Source organism: Lactuca virosa, chromosome 7 (assembly GCF_052849685.1).
Source record: "Lactuca virosa cultivar CGN04683 chromosome 7, Lactuca_virosa_CGN04683_v6, whole genome shotgun sequence".
In the NCBI taxonomy this organism is placed as follows: domain Eukaryota; kingdom Viridiplantae; phylum Streptophyta; class Magnoliopsida; order Asterales; family Asteraceae; genus Lactuca; species Lactuca virosa.
The window spans coordinates 246,629,151-246,640,537 of record NC_136432.1 but is presented as its reverse complement, the minus strand read 5'-3'; positions in this window follow the sequence as shown (position 1 = coordinate 246,640,537).

Below are 11,387 nucleotides of genomic sequence, written 5' to 3'. Positions count from 1 at the left end.
AAGGAGAAATCATATTTGTTTAGTTATTATTGTTCAAGAATTAATTAAGAATTAATTTTGTGATCAAAAGGAATTAACTAAACTAGGGGGACTGAAATGCAATTATGTGATAGTTGGAAAGTAGGGCAAAGGATGCCCTAGGGATAGGGTGGACGAATTCAAGGGGATAAGGCCCTATAATTCGTCCAAGGATAGGGCTTCTGGAATTATCCTTGGGCTGCTTGGTGGCTAAGCAACCAGATAAGGATAAGGACTGAAACCCTAATCCCTACAGCTATATAAAGACCCCCTGACTTAGGAAAATCGGCCACTTGATTATTAGAAGTCCTAGAGCCGATTTTCTACCTCTCCCCTCCCTCTCTCTTGCCTCTCCATTGCTCTTGGTGTTTGTGAGCCATTAGAGGTGCTACACTTGTGGTACTTGCTTTCAAGACAAGAAGATTGAAGATTTAAGTTGTTATTACAATATAACAACAAGAGGTATGTAAACCTTTCTCCTTTGTAAATTTCGAAATTACTAGGAGCATGCTAGGGTTCTTCATGTGTTCATAATGTTGTGTATCTAATAGAAAAACATAGATCCAGTTCTAGGGTTGCATGCACACATAGGATTGTTTGTATAAAACCCATCATTATTGACTATGACTATCCATTCACACTTGTCCACACAAATTAGGGAAGCTCAGCTCGAAGCTTTGAAACCTGAAAATGTGGCAGGTGAATCCTTGAGCGGGATGGATAAGAACTTAGTGGTAAAGGGTGGCAGAGCTTTATATCTCATGGCTCGGATCTGGACACCGAAACACGGTGGCTTCAGAGACTTGGTCATGACGGAAGCACACAACACTCGATATTCCGTCCACCCAGGTTCAGATAAGATGTATCTGGATCTTAAAAAGTTATACTGGTGGCCTAACATCAAAGCAGAGATTGCTACCTTCGTGAGTAAATGCCTTACTTGCGCCAAGGTTAAGGTCGAATACCAGAAACCATCAGGTTTACTTCAACAACCGGAGATACCTGAATGGAAGTGGGAGCAGATCACAATGGACTTCATAACCAAGTTGCCTAAGGCAACTGGTGGTCTCGATACCATATGGGTGATCGTGGACAGGTTAACAAAGTCCGCACACTTCCTGCCTATCAAAGAGACTGACAAAATGGAGAAACTGACAAGAACTTACATTAGGGAGATAGTACGACTGCACGGTGTTCCCATATCCATTATCTATGATAGAGATAGTAGATTCACTTCGAGGTTCTGGCAGTCGCTACAAAGTTCCCTAGGAACTAGGCTGGAAATGAGTACAGCCTACCATCCGCAAACCGACGGACAAAGTGAGAGGACTATTCAAACGTTGGAAGATATGTTGCGAGCCTGCGTGATAGACTTTGGGAAGGCATGGGATACTCATTTACCCCTTGTCGAATTTTCCTACAACAATAGTTATCACATGAGCATAAAGGCTGCTCCATTTGAAGCTCTCTATGGCCGTAAGTGCAGATCCCCTCTGTGCTGGGCTGAGGTGGGCGACACTCAGTTAGCTAAAGGACGAGTTCCTGACAACACTTTCAAAGGTCCGGAAATCATTCGGGAAACGACAGAGAAGATCGTTCAGATTCGTGAACGATTGAAAGCCTCTAGAGACCGACAGAAAAGCTACGCAGACAAGAGAAGGAAACCGTTGGAATTCCAGGTGGGCGACCGTGTTCTATTGAAGGTCTCACCCTGGAAGGGCTTGATACGCTTCAGAAAGCGTGGGAAGCTAAATCCAAGATGCGTAGGGCCTTTCGAGATTATCGCTAGAATCGGCCCTGTAGCTTACAAACTCAAACTACCTCGCGAACTCAGTAACGTACATTCTACTTTCCACGTCTCGAACTTGAAAAAGTGTCTACCGACGAGACTCTTGTAATCCCACTCGACGAGATCGAGATCAACGAGAGCCTCAACTTCGTGGAAGAACCTGTAGAGATCATGGACCGAGAGGTCAAGCAAACGAAGCAAAGTCGTATCCCGATAGTGAAGGTTCGCTGGAATGCCAACCGAGGACCTGAATTCACTTGGGAGCGCGAGGATCAGATGAAACTGAAATATCCTCATCTTTTCGCTTAGTTATTTGTAACTTGTATTTGCTTAAACTCTAATTTCGGGACGAAATTCTCTCTAACGGGGGGATGATGTGACAACCCGAAATTTCTATCTTGTACACTTGTTCAAATCAATCAAAGTCAGACTCGTTTTTGCTATCTTCTAGCACTGTTTAGAGTCAATTTGAGTGTTAAAGCCTAGTATAATCAAGTAATGGGGCTAAGGATGAGTGAAATTGGGTTCAACACCTTTCAATTGAGCCAAACACCCCTTAATTGGGTGTGTACGGCCGCACACATAGGTGTACGGCCGTACACCCATCCTAACCGCACACCCCCACCTATATATATGATACTTAGTCATTTTGAACACTTTTTCCACTTCTTCAAGTCTAGAACTCGTTTTCTCTCAAGTATCATCCATATTTTCTCTTCAAATCTTCAAATCAAGTAAGTGTTGCTTCCTTGAATCGTTAATACAAGGCCTTAACTAGCCTTTCCCTTTGATTTGATCCATGAGAACACCTTTTTGGCGTTAGATCTTCAAAAACACCAAGAACACCAAGAACACACACTACTTTTTGGACTTTAACTACACTTTTAAGCCTCTAAATCGGGTATACACTTGCAATAGCTTGATATAAGCTAAGGACCCTTGAATTTATTCATGAAAAACGCCATTTCATATGATCTTCAAGTGTGTACGGTCGCACACACCATGTGTACGGCCGCACACACCATGTTTAGCCGCACACACCTTTTTAAAGGCCTAAAATAGCATCAAACTTCCATTCCGGCTAAGCAATGGTCAGAACACCTTCCCTAGAACATTCCTAAGGCTTGGAAACAAGTTTTTGACACACTTCATAGGGAGTGTGCGGCCACACACACACTTGGCCGCACACCCTGGCCGCACACACATAAAACCCATGGTTTTGTGGCCTTACACTCCAATATAGGGCCATACACCCCTTATGTGCAACCATAGATGTTGGTAACACTTAATTCTAAGTGTTTTTATGTCCCTATCACCAATAGTGGTTAAATACATTAAATGTATTCATATATGTGTAATTATATGTTAAATAGGATTCGTTTGTGCTCAAGACTCCAATTGACACCCAACAATCCTATATCGATCTTTCATTCGTATTACTCACTACAGGTGAGTTCATACCCCTTAACTTATATTTTAAATGATTTTAAATGCTTTTATGGGGGGGGGGGAATATAAGTAGAAACATCATAGTTATTATATCAATCACATGTGATTAATAACTATCAAAACATACGGATTTACTATACGTTAAACTGTGTTATCAAACAAACCGCTTCAAATCATTTTTACAAACTCTTTTACATGCAAAACTACTTATTAAACTCTTTCAAACTTATATATTGTCAAAATCATATATATATATATATATATATATATATATATATATATATATATATATATATATATATATATAGTTATATATAGTTATATAAGTAAGATTGAAAGGACTTAGGACTGATAACTTGCCTTACTTCCTGTTCCTTGTTTGGTTGTGGACTTAGGGTATTCGGTTGTTTGTCCGACGGTCGTTTGAATCTTAGTTATATATTATGTGTATGTATATGGATATTAAAGTTCAAGCATTCGGTTCAATACCTTTGGGTAGCAAAGGTGTACAAACATGTTCATTTATACAAACAACTTACTAGTAAACTATAATAGGTATAGTTTAGGAAGTCACTACTCACTATTTCTAGTACAATGAAACATACAAGAGTCAGTTCGTTCATGAGTCAATACAAACTTACCTTTATGAGAAACAGAACGAACATACTATGATGAGAAACTAAGAGAACATACAAATACACTATACAAGAGAACATACTATGATGAGAAACAAACATACACTATACTAGTACAAAGAGAACATACAATACACTACGCTAGTACAGAGAGAACATACAAACACTAGAACACTATAACATTAATGTGAGCCACTACTTCACGACATGGCAAGCAATTGTCGTGTTGCGTTTTGCAACCAGAGTCTCCTGGAGGGAGAGCGTGAATTGGTGTATAGATCTATACGGGACTGACTATCCTACACCTTGCTGCTAGCTACAGTGGGACCTGCAGGTCTATGGGTGACTAATGTCATACCATTTTCGATGCCTTAGAGCGTCGTGTTTCTACTAGTCGATCAAGCATGGTTACAACTATATCCCATTTTGCCTTAATTAAAAACAACGGTTTTAAGGTAGTTAGTACAATGGTAGTAGTTATATATTAATACTACAAGTACATCAATATTATTTTCCCATTACATTCATATAATGAGCTACTCACATAAACGGTAATGTAAACTATATTTCTGGTAAATGATAGTCTATCTTTAGGGAAAATTAAACACTTTTACAAACGAATAACATACAGAACATTTGGGTCTTGGTAGAAGGCTACTTTTAGTAGAAAAAATAGGATTTTCTAGGAGATACAAACATTTACAAAACAATTACAAACATATACAAACATTTACTACAAACACATTTATACAAGCAATGACACTAAAATACTTATGAACTCACCAGCTTTAATGCTGATCTACGCTTTCAAAATAACTTGTATTCTCAGGTCATCAGTAGACAGGTACAGATGCCAGGTTTTGAGAAGACGGAGCACATTCAAGACTCATCTTTTATTTTGAATTCATATTTTTGGTGTCTTATAAACTATTCAGAACACAGTTGTATTAAATATTACTATTAATGCAATGGATGATGTTGTTGCTTGTTTACTATTATGCATTGTTGTGATATTGTACATGACGTCCTCCGCCCCCGAACGTTTCTGCCGTTCCGGTTTTGGGGTGTGACATTATGTGTGCTGATTAGTAGCTAAGTGTGGTCAGGGCCCGTTTCTTAGCAATATTTGAGTATGGATATGGAATTGATTGGTAGATTGGTTATACTTGTTGTCTGTGTGATACTTGTATGTGCTTCTTAGTTAGTTGAGTATGGGCAGGGCCCAAATCTCACTAGTAGCTGAGTGTGGGCGGGGCCCATATCTCCTAGTTAGCCGAGGGTGGGCGGGGTTCGTATCTCTTAGATATCCAAGTGTGGCCGGGGCCCGTATCTCCTAGATAACTGAGTATAGGCGAGACCCGTAACTCATTAAGCGTGGGCGGGGCCCGTACTTCTTAGGGCGGGGCCCGTTATCTGAGTGTGGGCGAGGCCCATATCTCTTTGAGTGTGGGCGGGGCCCGTATCTCCTAGTTGCTTGTTATGTATATGATATGTGGTAGTTTGGGGAGACTCACTAAGCTTCGTGCTTACAGTTTTCAGTTTTGGGTTTAGGTACTTCCAGTAGCAAAGGGAAGAGCTCAGGATGACTGCATTGCACACACCATGATGTTTAGCCTGGGATGTTACTCCGATATATTTGATGTGACATCCCCATTTTCACAGCCAGAAAAGATTGATTTTGTTTATGTTTTATAAAAATCAGAGTACTTCTTTTAATAAAAATGCTGCGGAATTTGTTCCCAGTAAAACATGATAAATACGTTATCAAAGCATTTCCGAAGAAATGTAGTTTTATTCATTTTTTTTAAAACATTTGGGATGTCATCGTCAATACAGAAACATAAGCATAAACAGAACTTACATTCATTTACACTAGTGATCTACATCTCTTTTAAATCTATCAGTGTAATGTAACTTCATATCGACACCTGTGATAGAAATAAGCTGGAGTGGGTCAGGTTGGGAAACCTGGTGAGTACATAGGGTTTTCAACCCACAATAATATAATTATTATGTTTAAACATCAAACAATCAACCCAATTACCCATCCCCATTATCTTCTTTACTCTTAAGGATCTACCCTAAGAATCAACTATTCCTCGTTCATTCATTCCTAAGGATCATCCTAAGGAATCGACACGAAGTCCATCGTCACCGGGGTTTAGGCACTAAGTCTGCATAGTCGTCAGGGTTTATACAACAGGCACTAAGTCCGCATAGTCGCCAGGATTTTGGCACCAAGTCTGCATGATCGCCAGGGTTTAGAGTACACCGGGTGAACACATCGTTCACAACACCTACAGGTTGCGAGTCTGCTAGTGTTCCACTGGACTGTCTAGAATAGTCCGTGGTTGTCATCCATACTCTGCTAGATGACGGGGCCAGCAATTTGGGAACAAGGCTTCTCTCATCGTCCACCTCTCACCCTTACCTCATTGTCTATATCACCTCTCAACTCATCATCCAACTCATATTTCATCTACCCATGTTTTACCCAACATATTATGTAGATATAAATACATATACAGTTTAAATCATATAAAACTTGTATAAAATCGTTCATCCAACATAGATAGCAAGTATACAGATAATATGCACACATAGCACGTAGTTTATATAAAATACTTCATATCTATGTGTAAGATGAAAGAGACTATGCACTCACTTGAAATGGTGGTGACTCGGTACTCGGACAGCACTTCGTTATCTCAAAACAATTTTCCCTTGACAAAACCTAGTATCAATACCACTAGGGCTTAGTCTAACGTTAACCGCGACTAATTAATAGTCTAGCTATTATTACTATTATATAAGCGTTAAACAACGCTCTATATAACTCATAATAATAGCCCAAATAATTATTTTAAGGTCCTAATAATGTTACTCTAATTAATTAGAAACTATATTAAAAATAGCGTAGGCGTATCTCACTTACAACGGGTTTTCTCGAAAATCGGGCTTCGCTTGGAGCAGCGTTTCCGAACCGAAAGACCCTTTTTCTCGGGGCTCCGGGAGCCTCGGGGCTTCCTTCGGGTGCTAGGGGGTTTACCTAGGATTGGGGGGGGGGGGGGGTTAGGGGGTAGTGAGAGAAAGTAGAGACAGAGAGAAGTGGGAAAGGAGTGAGAAATGAGGGCTGCCTTCGCTCTCTTTTATAGCCACCAGCTGCGGAGTACGATGGGCGTTCCTGTAAGGGTACGCAGGGCGTTCCGGCCTTACGCTGCGCGTTCGTACAGACAAGTGTCCGAATCCGGGTGGGGCGACGTGGAGCATTCCGAGACCAAGCGAATCCGAACGCGGGGTGTTCCCCTCTCGTACGCGCTGCGTAGCGAGCCAGCTGTCACCCATCCAAGGCTAGTCCGTGATCAGCAAGCGACGACCCAGATCGAGCCACATCATCATTCTCGCATCAGATTTCGCAAATTCACTTTCCGACTTCTAAAAATCATAACTTTCCCATACGAGCTCCGTTTTCGACGTTCTTTATAGCCACGCGTAGGTGGGAACATACTCTACAACTTTCGTTTAGACTCCATCGGCTAACTTTGACTTTATTTTAAAGGTTGTATTTTTAACAGGTCGGGACAGGATTGGTCCGTTAAAAATTCATAACTTCTTAATCCAACGTCCGCTTTCGTCTGTCTTTTTATCGTCACGCTACTATTAATGAGATCTTCGATTCTCGTTTAGGTGGTGTCGGCTAAAAACCGCTCGATCTAATATTCGAACTTCGGGCTGTACACTGCTAAGCCGAAACTTCGAAAAATCATAACTTCCTCATACGAAGTCAGATTTGGGCGTTCTTTTTAGGCACGCTCTCGGTTTAACGTATTCTACCACTTTCATTTAGATTGCTAAGGCTAAAAGTCGCTCTATCGTAAATTCACTATTTACGCTTCCCGGTGCCGTGCCGGTTTTGCCGTAAAACTTCGACGGGCCATAACTTCTTCGTTATAACTCGGATTTCGGCGTTCTTTATATGTACGAAACCCTTGAGACATATTCTACAACTTGGTTAAGATTATTTATTCTAAATAATCTTTTGTTGAAAAGTCGTTTTCGACCCCTATTATCTCTAAATTGACTAGCCCGGATCTACGGGCGTTACATTTGACATGTGTTTTGATATGGATATACCGATTATGATATTTTGAGATACTATGGTTTCTGTTTTGACAAGATGATTTTAATAATTATGGTTTATTTAATGATTTAAAAATGGAATTTTTGGTCGTGATTTTTGGGATGTTACATTTTAAGCTTAATAGCTTCATTTAGCCATGCATGAACGTAAAGTTAGCAACTTTACGTGATATTCTAGCTCAAGGAGGTCAGATCTATGTTTTAGGGCTATGTATTAAGGGATTAAGGGCTGAAATCGAGTTTTGGCTGAATGGGTGAGTATGTTAGGCGTACAAGCAGGTACGCTTAGCGTACAAGTCCTCAAGCGAGTACGCTGCGCGTACGTGCTGGGTACGCCCCGCGTACTCAGTCTGGTGGACTTCGCATGTTTGGGCTTCAGGTTTAGGTTATCTTTTGGGCTTAGTTGCTTGGGGCATTGTTGGGCCACCTGAATGCAAGTATTTGGACTAGTAAAAATTGTTGGGCCTTAAGGTAAGGCCCATGTAGGAATTTGTGCCCAATTTGGAAAATTGGGCCATATGTGGGCCTTGGATGGATAATTAGTTTTTGGACCTTTTAGAATGAAAGTTTGGGCTTTAGTTTTGGACCAAACTAGGTAAGGGGTAAAATGATCTTTTTACCCTAAGTATGGTTAAAGGATATAGATTTGACTCCAATTGTTAACTGGGTGTTATTTGATATTGATAGCTCGGGGATTCGTCGGACCATCAGCAAGGGATTATTGATGTGATTCAGCAGTCCGAGGTGAGTTTCCTCACCATGTGTAGCGGGTTGAAGGCACCAATGCCGACCCATGATCTGTTATGTTAGAATACTCGTTGTCTGTGTGATACTAGTATGTGCATGTGCTTGTATGCTTACTGGGCGGGGCCCGATGATTATTTTATATGCTATTACTTGTTATGTAGTATGAATTGTATGTGGGCGGGGCCCATTATGCGAGTTAGTGCGAGGCCCGTTATACTTATTGGGCAAGGCCCGTTATGCGAATCAGGGTGGGGCCCGTTATACTCTTTGGGTGGGGCCTGTTATGTGTTATATGATTTGGTATGTGGTATCTTGGGGAACTCACTAAGCTCCGTGCTTACGGTTTTCAGTTTATGTTTCATGTACTTCCAGTTCTAAGGGGAAGAGATCGGGATGATTGCAGAGCACACACCACCCCGTTCCGCTTTTTGTGATTCACTCTGATTGATATGTTGTTTGACACATTTATTTTATTTGGTTTATACCGATGATGTTTTGGAAATACTGATTTCACTAATTAAAAATAAATTTTTTGGGTCTTATTTTTGGGATGTTTCATATACTTCTTGATTTGTTAGAAAAATTATATCATCCTAACAATATATGAAAAATACAGTTATAATATAATACAATTATAATATAATCAATATATATTTAGTTTGTTATCAATAAAGCTGATATATCTTAATTGGATTATCTTCTTTATTGTCTAATTAGACATTTAAACTATTATACCACATTTATTTTGCATTTATATGAAATTTCCATATTTCTAAAGTAGAACATTTATTATTTAGTGACACTTTTATATTTCATTTAATTAAATGACTAATAGAAATCATTTTTACATTTCTTAACCAACTTGCACCAAGTTTAATTTTTGTCTCAAGTTTAATTTAATTTTATTTAATAATTCTAACATACTAAATCTTCAATTTTTAAGATGTTATCATTTTTCCAACAAACCAAGAAATATATTATGTTTTAAAAATATGGTTTTAATATAACTAAAACATATTTATACATAATATTATGGTTTGAATGTAAAAAAAGTCTTGTATTTATATGAAAAATATGACTTTTAAATAAAAAAATATATATTTTTTACGGTTGTAAATGTAAAAAAAAATTATTTTTATGGTTTCAAATTAAATAGAAAATGATGTCCGATTTTGAACAAAAAAACAGAGTGTCACGTCATCAGAACTGAACAAAATTGAAAAATGATATAAATTTGGAACAAAAAAATCGAGTGTCAAAATTGAAAACAAAAATAAAAACTTACCCCTTGTTCTTAAGTTTTTTTTTAGGAGAGAAAGAGGAGGAAATGAGAGGGTTGTGAGGGAGAGGGGTGTTCTTAAGTTTTTTTTAAGGAAAGAAAGGAAAGGGTAGGAGATGATTGAGAGGTAGAAGGAAGAAGGAAAATGGTCTGGTCTGTATCCGCTCAATTTTAGGAGGATTGAGAAGGAAAGGTAAAAAAGACAGCTTCTACCCTTGTCCTTTTCTCTGTTGCACCTTGATGCTAAAACCTAATCAAGGACAAAAATGTCATTTGACACTAAGGTGTTGTTTGCTTTTTGTAAAAAACATCTTCAAACCTGAAGATCTCTTATTGCTGCGCCGCGCAGCACACGCGCAACACTTTTAATTTCGCAGCTGTTTGTTTTTTAGAAGTCTTCAGAGTAAAAAACATCTGCGCGTGTTCTGTTTGGCGCAACACTTGTATTGTCTCTTCCACCCTTTTCCAACATCTTTTTATTTTTTCTTGCTGAAATCTTGATTATATGTTGCTGAAATATTATTTTACATTTTTATTTCATTTTTTTGTTTATTCTTATTGAATTCTTTTTTTTAATATTGAATAATAATAATTTCTTGATGAAATATCATTATTTTTTGGTAAAATATATTTAATTTTTGTTGAAATATCATTATTTTTTGCTGAAATATCATAAATTATTGCTGAAATGTCATACATTATTCATTTTTCGGTATTAAAAAATATTTTGGTTTATAAAATCAGTTTATTTTAATTTTTTAATATTTGCATCAACATGCAGATGTTAAAAAAACAAACACCCTTATTATTACAGTCTGCAGCCGTTTGGTCCACCTCTTCTACTGCAGAGAGTTGCAGAAGTGGTTTGCAGACTTCATGAATTTTTGCTTCAAAAAAACAAAGAGCACCTAAAACTCCTCCCCTTTCCTTGCTACTTGAGAACGCAAGTGATACTATTTTCTTCTCCTTCCGAATCTCTCCCTTTTTTTTCCCTCCCCTTCTTTTCCTCCCCCCTCATTAAAATTAAAACTCAAGAACACGACGTTAGTGTCAAAATTGAAAAAAATGAAAATTTAATGTCTTTTGATATTTTTTTTTTTCAGTTTTGACATGCCAACATATAATGTCGGCACGTTACGTCATAAAAAACTGATACGTCATCATACCACATCAGCAGGCAACCGGGTTACCGGTTAAGTGGTCAGAATTGTAACAAATTGGAAACGTAATGTAATAAAACAATATCAAAATCAAATTTTTGTATAAACTTAATGACTTTTGTGGTATCGAAAACAATTTTCTTTCCTTTCTTTAATTGTAAAACTCAGAA